The 16,548-nt window shown below is 35.3% G+C and overlaps 1 protein-coding gene across 4 annotated transcripts in view; it reads left to right on the forward strand.

The window, feature by feature from the left end:
- Nucleotides 1-16,548, forward strand: part of RIT2 (Ras like without CAAX 2) — a 403,073-nt gene that overhangs the window by 151,612 nt on the left and 234,913 nt on the right. The gene's annotated exons all lie outside the window — the stretch shown is intronic.

The following is a 16,548-nucleotide window of genomic DNA, read 5'->3' on the forward strand; positions in this document are numbered from 1 at the left end:
AAAAGGTAACAAGGAAGTATAATATAATATATACATATCAAAATATCAGAAATCAAAATAAATAAATCTCTCTGTCCTAAAATAGGCAAATATTGTCAGTATCATATTGAACAAAAGAATAAAGCTAACCTATATTTGGGTTAAAGGAGACAAATGGTACAGAAAAATGGAAAATCAAATAAGGAATTAAAAAGGTAGGCAAAAGTAGCCAAACTCAAAGCAAGTATACCTGTATTAATATAAGGTAAATAGATGTTATGCAAAAGTATTATTAAAGTAAAAGTGTCAGTTTGTAAAAAAAATCTTCACAATATTCTAAAATTCTAATCTATAATATTTAAGGCAAATGAAGAGGACTGTAAATCATTTACGAATTCAAAATTTTATGTAGTAGAAAGTTTTAATGCACCTCTGTTGGTGTTCGATTAAAAGGCTGTATAGTTGTAGAAGATTTGTAAACACATTTAACTTAAACAGAATACTTCAGTCAATACAAAAGTAGACTTTGTTTCATATACACATTCTGTTTATAATTTTTTATTGATTTTGGATCAAAATGTAAATAATGTAGTCTGTAAAGATGGATTATTTGATGTATATAGAATTTTTGGTTGTGGCGTAGAATGTGGTAAATTTTTATAAAATATATAAGCAAGTCGTTACCTCTTATGGGGGAAAGGGGAAAGTTAAGAAAGGGTGGAAATACAAAGTAGATTTTAACTATGCATGTAATGATTCATGTTCTATTAGAGTTCTAATATAGGAAATTATTAAGTTGAAAGCCTACATCATGTATACACAAATCTTCATTATATTATTTCCCTTTGTACTTAAAGATTTTCATTATTTTAAAACATTGTATTTTTTCATCACTATGTTACTGTTTTTAAAATAACTGCATAATTGGAATATTGATAGTGTACAAGCAACTAGAAATAGGTCATCTCTTTCTATATTTATGAGTTATTTGAAGACTATTTGAAATCTATATATTAACAGATGCATTTGCTTCTAGAAACATTTGAACAATGGACTTATGGGGGTTAGAACTGTTGAAGCCACTGGGAATATATACAATGGAAAAATTATTTCAATTATTTGAAAGGGCTATCTTATCTAAGAGGAAGTGTACTTGTTTTTCAGTGGAAACTAGAGATCTAATTGGAAGAACATTGAGTAGGTTAAATTTTACTCATGATAACAGGGGTTTTGTAGCAACTAAAATGCTCAAATACAAAAAATGGCTGCTCTGGGAAATAGCAAATTTGTGTTGTTGGAAACACTCAACTAGAATTATGCTTTGGTAGAAAGTGAAATTTTCATTTATTGAATATTCATTCAGTCTACAGTATTTATGTGGACTTACCTGGTCCCAAGTGTGGTGCCAATATAATGATGAATAGCCAATATATTTCTCCTTTCTATTGATGTAGACTTGGCTATGTCACTGCTGAGTCCAATAGAATGCAGGCAGATGAGACAATCTGCTAGTCTTGGTCCAAGGTCTTTAGAAGCACTAAGTGTACTTGTGCTACTTCTCAAGAAAAGGGAATGCTGCAGATAGCCCTTGGTCCTCAGTGATTGAGAAAACCTGTGAAAAGACCTAAACCCAACCCAAAGAAAGAAAGAAAGCCCAGTCTACCCACACATGGAACAGATCTGCTACAGATACCACACAGATTTGTGAACTAGAAAAATCATGAACACTAGTTGCTTTAAGACACTAAGTTTGAGGTGGTTTGTGTTGTAGCATTATTGTGGCAATAGCTGAGCAATACAGAATATTAATAGAACATTTTTTAGTTACATATGGCTGGAGATGGAGAATCTTACCTCATTGTGGGTGAAGTGGTAAGTGATGAGAGATAAATCTGAAATTCTATGCTCTAGTAATACTGAGAAACTGGCAAACATACAATTAAAAAGATAAAGCTATTAAATGTTCATACCAATAAAAATTTTTTAAAGCTAGTTTCAACTGCAGCCAAACATAGTCAGGAGTACATCAGGCTAAACAGATGATGATATGTTGGCTTTCAAACCATTATTAAATCCTTCCATTCAGGAGGTGGTCTATACAGTTGATTTAACAGAACTTATGTTCCCTGTAGGGAACAGGAGAGAACACCATTGAAATACTTTTAATAGTATCACCTTGTTTTCTTTTGGTACTATTAATTTTCAATGTATGTTGAAGTTTACTATCCTTACAACAAATCCAGGAAGTAGACAGAAAAGCTATTATTAATGTCATCACCTAGAATTTCAGTAAAATGTTATACAAAGAAGTAAAGTGGGTGTTTTCTTGGTGGCAATATTGGAGGCCAAGTCCCAATGTGTTTCATGATTGTGCTTGTAAGAGAGACCAAGTGATATATTTTCCTTGCCCATTGCAAGCTTCATGGCTGACACACTATAACAAAAGACAGAGACATTAACAATAGATAAGCATAATGCTTTATTTAACCAAAGCTTTACATGATGTGGGAGCTTTCCAAAATGAAGACTCAAAGACCCAGGAAAAAATGTGTATTTTTATGCTCAGATTTGATTAAGAATGAACAGTAGTGCCAAGTATGATTGAATAAAAATCGATATAACCTAATATTAATAAACCATTATCATTGCTAATGGTAATAAACCAAACCATTACCATACCATAAAAGATCAAAAATTCTTTTTGGCATTTCTGTGCAATATTCCTTTTCTCTGGGTGTAGGACTGGATACCTGTCAATGAGGGTCTTCAAAAGGGCAGCGGTGAGAGAAGTTCAGATAGACCTTTCTGCTTTTGAGGTTTTCTGCATTTCCAAGGTACCATATTTTGGGGTAGCATGTCCTGCCCTTCATCTTACTATACACATAATCTTGCAGTGCCATAATAATCCTATGGCATCACCAAATCTCAGATTATAAAGAACTTGTACCCTAAGCCTTTCCAGCATTTAATTTTTTTAATACTTAACTCTTCCTCTACATGCTTATTAAGCCTATGATTGATGTCTTCTCTTTGTTAAGAATTCTGTTTTAGGAAACAAACAAGCACAGCTTTGGAAAACTTTACTTATTAGAAAGAGCTTTTCTTACAATGAGCTGAGAATTTCTTTATAGTTTCCATCTATTGGTTCCAGATCTATCTCCTGAAAAAAAAATTACTCATTACATACATGGAAAATGCAAGGCTCATAGAGGTAATGTGATTTATCTAAGGTAGTACAGCAAATTCTTAAGCTAGCTATGTCTAAAATCAATTTACATTTCCACTCAAGCTCTTTCTTATTTCACTTTTTTTATGGAATAACTTAGTGTGTACCAAGAACTGCAATAGGTCAAGAAAATACAGAGTGAAATAAAATTGAGGCTCTCTCTTCAAAATGCTTGAGGTTTGGGGAAGTGAAGATACACTAAATTAAAAATTGCAGCAAATTATAATAAATACTATGGTAGAAGTGCACAAATTTTGATACTGGGTTATCTTTGATATCTAAATGATCTAAATAAAAAATTAAAGATAAAGTATTTTAAAAATAATTATAAGTTTAGGTGAAACTCTAGCAAAATATATATAATAAGTTTAATTATAAATGTATTGAATAATCCTCATTCTTATTAGAAACAAAAAAATTAATTCTGCAAATACCTTCCATTTTTTTTTTTTTTAAATGCTGACATATCCAGTCAATTCCACGACATAAGTCTTGCCCCATACCTGGCTTTGGCCTGGATTAAGTCATTCTGGAACAATGGGAAACAGTTGTAGTTTGGTACTAGGTTTAGTTCCTAACCAGCTCTGCAGTCAAAGCAAGTCCTGTAGCCAATCTCGACCTAGTTTACTCATCTGTGAAATGAATAAATTAGACTTGATCTCTAAAGTGACTTCCAGATATAAAGCCCTGTGATTTCTGAATTACTACTAGCTTAATTTTTATATAGTTCTTCTCTGAAAGCTTAAATTGCTTTTTAGCCACAAACAATTTGTTTTTTTCCTTTCTTCCTCAGTTTGTGGCTTATCTTTAAAGAGAATACTTAAGGGCATGACCCCTTCTTTAAGGAATCCCATTATTCTACAAATGGTTGTGGATATTTTAAGGTCCAGAAGAACAAAACGGGCTAGAATTGTTCTCAAACTGGAAATAAAGTTCCAAATCAAGAGCTTCTATTAGAATGATGTTTAGGACATTTCCTCACTAATTATATTCTAGAATCAATACATGTGTCCAAACTCTCCTGTCTGCTTTTACTACATTTTGATAGTTTTGATTATTTGATAGATGCTAACTTACTAAGAGTCGATGCAAGCTTTGTAACATCAAAATCAAAAGGTATGGGAAGGTAGGCTTTAAGAACATTCCCAGTGTTCAAATTCATATATTATCCTTAGGATGTGACACTGAGGAAGTGGAGAGATTGCTACCCTCCTTTTACTACCTCCTCCAATGTACTTCTCCTCACTGCTGCCTACCCAACACTAGACTCGAATACAGGTATCCTGTTACTATAATCTTAAAATGTGTATTCCGTTCACATACTTCTTAAATCACTCCATGCTGGCATTACCTAGTCCATCTAGAAGTAAGGCACATTTTTAAAAACTCTAGAAATAAGGCTTAACCTGAAGGACTTGCCATATAGTCAGAAATATATGATGAAAAGGTAAAAGAAAACTTGAAAAAGAACAGTAAAAAATACAGCCAGATATTTAAGTACAAACTGATTTTATAAGCATTGTCATTAGGAGAATCAACAAATGCCAGTCCAGCTTTAACTATGAGAAGACAGAGTATATTTACAACCATACTCATATCCCAAACTGATAGAACTAAGCATACCCTTTGATCTTGGGGAAAATGGGCCAAGTTCATCGTGATCCATTGTTTTGGCTCTGAGATGCTTGAAAACAATTCACTATTAACATTACTGCAAACAGGATTGGTGTGAATCCTAATTTTCCCAGGACATTCCTAGTTGGTATCTCCTGCTGTATAGCAATTAATGCTTGTTAATTCTTTTGGTAGCATTGAATTTCATTCAAAGTTGTTCCAGTTTGAATTAATTTATATAGTTCATCCAACCACAAACTAGTAGCTCTCCCCCAGTACGGTGGCTCTGTACAGTACATAGCTATAAATCCAACTATGATTAAACACACATAGTTGAAAAGCCAGTCACTACACTGAACAAGACCAGAAAATAGAAACCAAATAAAAATGATTTCAGTAGCCTAAGCAAATGTCAAAAAAATCCATAAAATAAAAATTCATATATTGTTTATAAACTCTCTCACGACAAGGGAGACTATGATGTTCTCGTTCTGAGTCTATTTGATATTAGTGTCAGATATAACATGCTGATTTCCTAAATTTCTAGAACTAAAACTGGGTTTCCAGAAGCAAATATTTTAACAGTAAAATAAACTGACAACTTATAGAAAAAAGATCAAATTATTTTAAAATGTAAGATAAAACTTAAAAATTATTTTATAAATATGTAAGTCTGGGACCATTTGCTCTAAAGGCAAGCAGCTAGGTATAATAATAATATTAATAAATAACACTATTAAAGTATCAATATATTAAAAATTATGATTTGGATTTTTTGCTAAAGAAGGCACAAAGTGTGAAATTTTAGAAAAAACTTTTGACCAGGTGAGGTGGCTCACGCCTGTAATCCCAGCACTTTGGGAGGCCCAGATGGGCGGATCACGAGGTCAGGAAATCGAGACCATCCTGGTAACACGGTGAAACCCCGTCTCTACTAAAAATACAAAAAAAAAAAATTATCCTGGCGTGGTGGCGGGCGTCTGTAATCCCAGCTACTCGGGAGACTGAGGCAGGAGAATGGCGTGAACCCGGGAGGAGGAGCTTTCAGTGAGGCGAGATTGCACCACTGCACTCCAGCCTGGGTGGCAGAGTGAGACTCTGTCTCAAACCAACAACAACAACAACCACCTTTTACAAGATGACCATTTCTACAGTATGTTTTGAGGGTAAATATCTGTATTGACTCAGGAAAAAAAAATTACCTAGACCATCAACTGCGAAAGATTTACAAAAGATTTATAGAAGCCTATCACAATGTTCTTAGTATTTCCCTGTATTTAAGAGGCAACTATGTTTCCTCTTATATGTGGAGATATCTATATCTATATCTATATCTATATCTATATCTATATCTATATCTATATCTATATGTGTCTGACATTCTCAACATGATTAATTGAACATACACAGATTTATAATGCCCCAATTGATTGTTCCATATTGATACAAAGAAATAGAATCGTGGTAGTCCCTGACCTTGGAGAACTTACACTTTCATTTTTGTACATATTAAGAAAGAATTTAGACTCAAAACTGAAGAAATGTCAAATTTCATTATTACATATTTTATCATATCACCTCTTTAGCTTTCTCTCATAGTGAATGTTTTCATCAAAATATGCTTTAAGAACCTAATTGCTCATCAGTGTGATATGTAGACTATTTAGATTTATATTTATCATTAAACTTTTAGCTGAAACTTCGCAATTTCAATACTAAATTTGCCAAATTAAAAAATATATATATACTTGGCATAAAAGTACTACATAAAATGGCTACCAAGATTCTCTAAAGTATACTTTTGATCAAAATAGCCGAAAAACAGAATGTCATTCAATGATCTCTCAACATTCATTTCTTAGCTTACTGGTCACCATTAATTCAAAGCATTTCCTTCAGTATTTCATTTTTGTATTGCACAATGGAAGAACTTTGCATCCTATAATTACTGCTGGGCCACTGTGCCAACAGAAATTTCACTAAGGATAGTTCTTGGCAGAAACTCTGAAGTCAATTTACAAAGGTTTTTACTTAATATCCATGAAAATTTCTATAATTATGAATATAAAAATTAGAAGGAGCTTCGAGAGGTCACATATTTCAGTCTCTTCAGTTTACTAATAAAGACACTAGGGCTCAGAAGAGGTTAAGTGGCTTATACAAGGTCACATGGCTTCTAAATGACAAAGCTGGAGTGATCCTAGCATTATGCTCATGAATCATTTCTGAAATCCTACAGTGATGTGGCTATGTTATCTCTTCTAAAAGCTTGTCTCTGTGAAGGTGAGTAAGACTGGACTATCTGAGTGGTAGTGCTTGCTATTCATGTATCACTTTTTGAGAATATCAGTGATATAATTAAAAGACACCTAGTTGGAAACTTTGAACAATGAATCAAATACTCAGGTTGGTAAAATCATGGAAGAATTCTGAAAAAAAAAAAAAAGCCATCAGTACACATGTTTGTTTACCACCACACTTTTATATTTTTGTATTTCTTTACATCCTTTATAATATTTTGCGCAAAAAGTTTTATCCTCCCTAATTCTAAACATTAGGAGTATTTATTTTCAGCTTTTCCTTGATTTACATGGTCCATATATTGATCAATTGGGAAAGGATTTAGATTATATAAATGAATGACAATATTGCATTCTATTTGGTCACATTACTGAGGACATTAGCTTTAGCCCATACTGCTTGCCATAACTACAGTACAGTTGCATCATGAAGCAGAAACACAGTTAAGAATAAGACTTAGTAAAAATGAATGAAACATATAGATCATATGACCTCTTTTTTTCACATCCTACTCAAATGGGATATGTAGCATTAGGTAAGACAAAATATTTATTGTGTCCGTGATTCACTTTCTTCCCATTCTTAAAGAGTTAAATGTTATTTAAAGGATTTTGTGCTCTAACATTCTATCATTCTCAAAACTGGTTTGTTCATTCATTTAACAGTGAACTATTCAGTATTGGACATGGATCATGGTCTCTGAACATTACTAATAGCTATGACAGATTCAAACAAATTTAAACATTTTTTCCTGCCTTCATGAAATTTGCAACTTAGCCAAGACGTACCAACTGATTAACAGAAAATGTCATTAATGTGTTGTTAAGGTAGCTCTCAGTTAAGTTTTAAGAATAAGAATCAACTGCTTTTGCTCAAGCAAAATGGTAACCAGAGAAGGATAAATCAGAAGGGCTTCTCCCAAAAAGCTTAATATCGCTGAAGAAGTATATTTATATGCACAACCTCCAGACTACTAGTCTATTAAAAGAAAAACACATGGATAGTGCTGGCTACCATTACAAGTCTTCTAGGAATAGGACATTGTCAGTCAGGAAAAATGACGAGAAAAGTCTCAATCATTTTAGGAGGTTTATTTGCCAAAGTTAAGGATGCACACCCCAGAGACAGGTTTATGGCTTTCTCTGAAGATGATTTTGAGGGCTCCAAATTTAAAGGAGAAAAGGCAGGATATTGAGAAGTACACAATTTTTATGTAAGTGGAAGTAGGAAAACATAGTCGTTCATGCCTTTGTCTGGCTTAGTAGTGAATCTGCATTTTTACATAAGATAACATAGACAAAATTGGGCAGGGGAACAATCAAATATGCATTGTGTCAGGTGGGGGTGGAGCAGTGACTGCACCTGTAAAGATAAACAATCAATTAACATTGCCATGGTAGGATTTTAACAGAAACACTTCAGGGTAAAAATCTTGGAGCTCACTGGGAATTTCCTTGTGGGCAAAATATAGGGGAGGCATGTAGCTTTTCTTTTTTATTATTATTATTATTATACTTTAGGTTTTAGGGTACATGTGCACAATGTGCAGGTTTGTTACATACGTATCCATGTGCCATGTTGGTGTGCTGCACCCATTAACTTGTCATTTAGCATTAGGTATATCTCCTAATGCTCTCCCTCCCCCCTCCCCCCACCCCACAACAGTCCCCGGAGTGTGATGTTCCCCTTCCTGTGTCCATGTGTTCTCATTGTTCAATTCTCACCTATGAGTGAGAACATGGGGTGTTTGGTTTTTTGTCCTTGCAATAGTTTACTGAGAATGATGGTTTCCAGTTTCATCCATGTCCCTACAAAGGACATGGACTCATCATTTTTCATGGCTGCATAGTATTCCATGGTGTGTATGTGCCACATTTTCTTAATTCAGCCTATCGTTGTTGGACATTTGGGTTGGTTCCAAGTCTTTGCTATTGTGAATAGTGCCACAATAAACATACGTGTGCATGTATCTTTATAGCAGCATGATTTATAGTCCTTTGGGTATATACCCAGTAATGGGATTGCTGGGTCAAATGGTATTTCTAGTTCTAGATCCCTGAAGAATCGCCACACTGACTTCCACAATGGTTGAACTAGTTTACAGTCCCACCAACAGTGTCAAAGTGTTCCTATTTCTCCACATCCTCTCCAGCAGCTGTTGTTTCCTGACTTTTTAATGATGACCATTCTAACTGGTGTGAGATGGTATCTCATTGTGGTTTTGATTTGCATTTCTCTGATGGCCAGTGATGATGAGCATTTTTTCATGTGTTTTTTGGCTGCATAAATGTCTTCTTTTGAGAAGTGTCTGTTCGTGTCTTTCATCTAGTACTTGTCTTATTTAGGAACCAAAAGTGGGAGGAAGATTTGCCTGACCCAGTTCCCAGTTTAACTTTTCCCTTTGGCTTAATGAGTTTGAGGCCCGAAGATTGATTGATTGATTGATTGATTTTATTATTATTATTTTTTGAGACAGAGTCTCGGCCTGTCGCCCAGGCTGGAGTGCAATGGCACAATCTCGGCTCACTGCAACCTCTGCCTCCCAGGTTCAAGCAATTATCCTGCCTCATCCTCCTGAGTAGCTGGAATTACATGTGCACATCACCACGCCCAGCTAATTTTTTGTATTTTTAGTAGAGATGGGGTTTCCCCATGTTGACCAGGCTGGTCTCAAACCCCTGACCTCATGATCCACCCACCTCGGCCTCCCAAAGTGCTGAGATTACAGGCGGGAGTCATTGTGCCCAGCCTGTTATTATTTTTTAATACAGATTCTCACTCTATTGCCCAAGCTGGAGTGCAGTGGTGCAATATCAGCTCACTGCAATCTCCACCTCCTGGGTTCAAGCGATTCTCCTGCCCCAGTTTCCCTAGTAGCTGGGATTACAGGCACCTGCCACCATGTTCAGCTAATTTTTGTATTTTTTTTGGTAGAAATGAGGTTTCAACATGTTGGCCAGGCTGATTTCAAACTCCTGACCTCAAGCGATCAGCTCTCCTTGGCCTAGCAAAGTGCAGGGATTACAGGTAGGAGCCACCATGCCCAGCCAGGATTTATTGTCCTTTCACAACATTTTGATGACAAAGCCAAAGAAAGGTGTTATAAAAACTTTTCCTTCTTTTTTTTTTCCCATGAATATAGCAATATTATGATGTTAAAACTTTTTCAGTGTTCTTTTGGAAAGATAGTCAAAGAGTAAAAGGGATTCCTCAAGCCTTGAATAAGTTTCAAGAACCCAGTTTTCCATTTATTTTCTTCTAAATATTGTCTTGACCCCTCATGGATTTCCAGATATGCTGGATGTTCCCATGTCACTGTCTGTGCCTGGGGTCTTTCTAGCTATATTGTAGGTGGTTCTTAATTAGGTAACTGTTTTCAATCAATTGCAGAAGAAAATAATATATCCTGGAATTTTCTGGTTCAAGACTATTGGTAAGCTTATTTTATATTAAACATATTCTTATTCCTAAGAATCTTCAAAGGCTCTAGAAAATAAGTATGTTGCATTTCATCTGAAAATCAGGAAAAGATGGTATTTGGGGAACCAAACCTCTCCATTAGAAATCAATTCTGCAATTAGGCAGCAGAGATGCTTAAATGTTCCTATTCAAGGAACGTGGATTATTCCTTGCAACACGGATAGGTAAATAGCATGCTGATTTTGACTTTAATGAGCAACTGGAGACACACTGTGACCAAAAGAGTTGGAAAATGTATCGTCTCAGAGCCATTAAGTGCCCTCAAAAGTAGGTAAAAAATGTCTTCTGATCAATAGAATTTGACGAGGAGCCACTTTATATAAGATTGTCCTGGAGACCATTTGTTAAGTTTATTTGTATACTAGCATCCTGTGAATTCTGAGTTCTATTTAATGCAAATGAAAACGATAATGACCATCGCATTCAGAGACTACTCACAGAAATAGGGGGTCTATGTTAGAATGACGGTTTTCAACTAAATGGAGTCCCTCCACTAAGCTAATAAGTATCTTTGATATCACTAAGAAATCAAAATACATATTTTTCCTGCCAGGCTCCTAAGCCAAAAATTTTGCATCCTGCTTTCTACTTTGAGGCAAAAGCTGTTTGACTCTCAAAGCCTGTTCAGAAAAACACACTTTCATTCCCTAAACACACATCTGTGAGTGGTTCTGGCAGTTATGTAGGATCTTTCAGCTTATTTTCTGAAAATGCTATTCTCTCATCTTGAATCAATTCAAGTTTCAAATGAAAGTTAAAATATAATCTTATCTAATGGGAATTAAAAAGGCATTTTCATCAGCAATATTTTAATGGGCTTATAAACTCATGCCCTCAAAGGATAAAAATAGTTTTAAAACCATTTTAAATGGGTTTCCTCTTCCCGTTTTTTAAATTGTTTTCTCACTGTCCTGCTATAATACAGAAAAGCTCCATTTATAGTAAAATGCAAAGTGCTGTTACTTTTATTTGCAGATATGCAACTTTGATTTTAAAATAAAGTTGCTATCCCAGGAAATCCAAAGTTCTTTCTGGTAGAATGGTTGACTATTTTATATCAGGCAGATTCCATGTGTAAGTATGGTAGTAGTCTGCTTCCATAGCTACCAGTGCTTTCACCCCTAAACATTTCTCTCCTTTATTCTCACATCTGAAATTTACAGAAAAGATGTTGTGTTATGCAGCAATAAAAAATAGGCAAGACACGGGTGAGATGCAGCCAATCATCATCTGCTCATTAAAGTACAGAAAGTCAATAGAATCAATATATTTATAAAGACTCTACAGAGCGTGCCATGGAAAACGTGTACTCTCATTGTCATCTGAGAGAATACCACTTTGGGAGGTTGTTCCACTAATTGATATTAGAATGTCAGATGACTCCATGTTAGTAGTTGTGGTGGTTAAAGAAAAATTATTGCTGTTTTCATATGGCTCTGGTGAGACGATAGAAAATGTAGCCTAAATAGCAACACACCCAGTGGCTCAAGGGATATGATTATAAAATTTAACTATGAAGTCAACTCACTAATAGGGGTCACACATCTTCACAATGAATCAATGTGATTATTTTACACCTGCACAGCTGTTCTCTTGACTTGGTCTTTAGGTGCCATGTATACCCCTACCTCGATTTTACACTCTAGTTCAGAGAAATGTGTGGTTATAAGTGAAAGCCAGTTATCAGAGGATAGTACTAGAGGAAGCTTTGCTGAATAGCTCTAGCTGAGTCTTGATAAGAGTCCACAGTCTGAGTGTAATCATATTCGGAATTCAGTACTCCTGTGTTAAACCTGAGTTGATGTGCCCTGCAATAAGTTGTCCAGCTTTGCTGTCCAATCTTTGTCAAAACTCTACTTCTGGAGTAACTGGTAACAACTTTAATAGTATTTCTAATCAGATATTTATTAAACTCAGAGATGAAAGGACAATGTGGAATTTGTCACTTCAGAAAAGAAACTGAAGTTGTTGGATTGCTTTTACAGTAGAAGATTAGGATACATATGAGCTAGGTGTATAGTGAATATAACATTTATTATTTTCAACTTTTTATTCTTTTATATATGAGCCCTGTAAACCAGAATGACTTTTAAAATAATTCCCCTCTGTTTATCCCAGATATAATAGTTTTGAAATATGCCACCACATCCTTAATTTTACAAAGTAGACACTCCAAGACACAAGGGGGAACATTATAAATATACTTAATAAGCAAAAAACAAAAAAATTAACCATTAAAATAAACCTTAGAAGAAAGGTGATTGATTAAAAGTATACAGATACATAATGTTTTGAGAGGCTTGTTTTGTAACAGGAAGACAATTTTTCCCCTATCTTGAGGAAGTGATGAGTATACCTTCTTCATAATAAAGCAAACAAACATGCTAGTCAATATATTTGCTGATAACAAACTGTATATAATCTTGCCATGTTTATGCTAGCCTACATTATTGATGTAGGTCCTGTTAATAAAATGTAGTTAGGAAATATCTTTAGAGCTTGTAAATATTGTTGGCTTCAACCTTCAGCTTGGATTCATGATCACTGAGGAGCACTGCTGAAAACATTGGCAGAGCCGGGTGCAGTGGCTCACGCCTGTAATCCCAGCACTTTGGGAGGCTGAGGTGGGTGGATCACCTGAGGTCAGGAGTTCAATACCAGCCTGGCCAACATGGTGAAACCCCATATCTACTAAAAATACAAAAATTAGCTGGATATGGTGGTGGACACCTGTAATCCCAGCTACTCAGGAGGCGGAGGCAGGAGAATTGCTTAAACCCGGGAGGCAGAGGTTGCAGTGAGCCGAGATCATGCCACTGCACTGCACTCCAGCCTTGGCAACAGAGTGAGACTCCATCTCAAACAAAAACAAAAACAAACAAAAAAACATTGTCAGGACCTCAATTCTCAAAGAATTGCTTCCAAATCTTCTCAAGTTTACATGCTCTGTAGAGGTTTTGACCGTGAAAATATGTTTATAATGTTAGGTAACGTAGACTTCTGTGACAATTCCTTAATTCTCTTCTAAGATGATGCTGAGAAAAGTAGCCATTTATGAAGATCCTATGTCCTTGGGAATCTACCACAGAAGAGTGAAGCTTGAACAGTGCTAAGACATTTCAATTAATCTATAGAGTTGAAATTTCTGACTATTTGTAATTGATGCTATAATTTACTTTTTAAAAATATCCTCTTTTACCTCAGTATTTGTTCGGTAGTCTACATAATCTCATTCATCTTTTCTTGGAATTTTACCCATACTACGTTTACTTAAGATGTACCAACTCGTGGCTTCTCCACATGCCTGTTCATCTCCCTAGTCATCATCTCAGAAATATCTCAAGTTTAGGCATATAATAAATGGCTGCATTATTTTACATAAGCTGTGATGTCCTCACCAGGCTATTGATCCTCTGTGGGACAGATAAGCCTCTAAGCATTGGTTCATAGTGCAATTAAATGATGAACTTTTATTAATACTACAGTTTTATCATATGAATTAGTCTAAATGGAGTACAGTGGCTTAAATCTGACAAATGACTGGTCCCCAGAGCCTGTTAGGAGAATAGTAACATACTAGCCTGGGCCCTCCATTCCATTTATTTCAAGATTGAATGAAAGTCTTTTAACATGTAAATTGAAAAAGGAGAATGATAAATGAAAATTTTCAATAAGTGAGAAAACTGTCTTTTTAAAGTTAGTATCTGTTTAGGATCTAGAGTGGAAGATGTAACTGTTTAATTGTAGAATTTAAGAGTGATAATATAGTACTTGTTAAACTTATTATATATATTGTAATTCCTGAAATCAGTAAATAAATTTTACCTTAATTTTTAAAGAAGTCTTATAAAAAAGCATTTTTGTTGTCTTAAAATGACTGTTTTAATATTGGCAATGCCCTTACAGTTTTTAGCTCTAGCAATTAAAATGTCAAATAGTAAGACTTCAAATTATTTTGTAAGCAATAGAAATAGTTAATATAGTCAGCAAACTTTTATTAAGAGCCTACGATGTTTACATATGAAGCTGGACACAAGAAAGTGTAGGAACAAAGCAGAGATGGAGTCCCTTCATGAAGTGTGGTCTAGTGCAAAAGACAGATGTAAAACTAAACTATTTTATACAATTGCAACTGTGCACGGTGAACCTTGCATAATATGGAGAGCTAAGGTCAATGAAGACTTTAAGACATGATCTTGAGTTCAGGAGGCAGGTGGGGAGGAAATAAAAACTATTGTTGTCATGAAAACTGACATATGGGTACGTCTGTAGCAGGAGAGAGGATAGCAAGTTTGTAAATTGAGAGATGCCCAGTACTGCTCAGACGGAGCATGTCAGGCACCATGTGCCAAAATAGGGCTAAGCAGGTCAGTCAGCCAGGTTAATCAGTCTGGATTTTGTTCCAGGAGTAATGAGATGTCACTGACGGAGAGTAATAAAAGTGGGGTTGTCTTTTTAAATGTTCACCCTGGAATAGCATAGAGAAAGAACTGTAGGGAGACAATACATGTAGGAAGATCATTAAAAGGCCTTTACAGAATTTCAGGCAAAGGATGGTAGCCTGGCTCTGTGAATGGACAGAGGGGGCACGTTCCAGAGTCATTTCAGATGTAGAGATAGGATTTAGGGAAATGTTCCGGAGTTTGCTTGGCAATATCAATGGTCTGGACATGGTCTGACATTTTAGTATTTTTCATGATCAAATTATATTTTAGATTTTATCATTGTTTTGCCCCTTCCCAACAGATTCCTATCAAGCTTGTCCTCATCTCCACATTTTGTTATTAAAAACATTGTTCCCCGAATTTCAAAAGCATCCCTAGTTTATGTCCCATTAGTACGAAATGTATTATCATATTAGCTAATTCGTGGCTGCCTGAAGCTTCTATACTAATCAAAATTGATATCATTCTTATCCCAGTACCTGGAGCCAGCTAGAAACACATTTCTAGCTGCTGAATGCATATGTAGGCACCAGAAGTGTACATATCTTGGTCAATAATTTTTTATATATTTTGTAACATAACAGATCAAGACCCTACATTTTATATAGAACAATAGATAAGAATTGCTGGGATGCTAATGCAAAATTACATTTTAAAACAGAAATCTATATCTAGCAAATTTGTAAACTTTGGACATTTCCAAATTGCTGATCTTGAAATAGTCTTGATAAGAAACCAATTTTTATAGACTGTTTCTTGCCTTGCCAAAGGTGAGCAATCCATGGCTCCCCAAGCCTGTGATACCTCACTCTGTTCTTATCAGCTGTTACAGTAGGAAGTCTTTTAACCAGCCTCCTCTTTAACTCACCCACCAGGTTAACCAGTGGTCCCTGCATCCTCTCAAAATCTTAATGATCAATGCCTCAAATTTTCTAAATCCTGGCAGCAAGATTGCACTCTGCTATACCTGAACTGAAGCTCTCTCCAACATGTTTACAAACAGTAATTTTTTTTTTTTTTTTGGTTCTTCTTTTTTTTTTTTTCATTTATTTATTATACTTTAGGTTTTAGGGTACATGTGCACAATGTGCAGGTTTGTTACATATGTATCCATGTGCCATGTTGATTTCCTGCACCCATTAACTCATCATTTAGCATTAGGTATATCTCCTAATGCTGTCCCTCCTCCCTCCCCCCACCCCCCAACGGTCCCCGGAATGTGATGTTTCCCTTCCTGTGTCCATGAGTACTCATTGTTCAATTCCCACCTATGAGTGAGAACATGCGGTGTTTGGTTTTTTGTCCTTGCGATAGTTTACTGAGAATGATGTTTTCCAGTTTCATCCATGTCCCTACAAAGGACACGAACTCATCATTTTTTATGGCTGCATAGTATTCCATGGTGTATATGTGCCACATTTTCTTAATCCAGTCTATCGTTGTTGGACATTTGGGTTGGTTCCAAGTCTTTGCTATTGTGAATAGTGCCGCAATAAACATACG

The sequence above is a fragment of the Symphalangus syndactylus genome, chromosome 1, assembly GCF_028878055.3.
Source record: "Symphalangus syndactylus isolate Jambi chromosome 1, NHGRI_mSymSyn1-v2.1_pri, whole genome shotgun sequence".
NCBI classification, from domain to species: Eukaryota; Metazoa; Chordata; class Mammalia; order Primates; family Hylobatidae; genus Symphalangus; species Symphalangus syndactylus.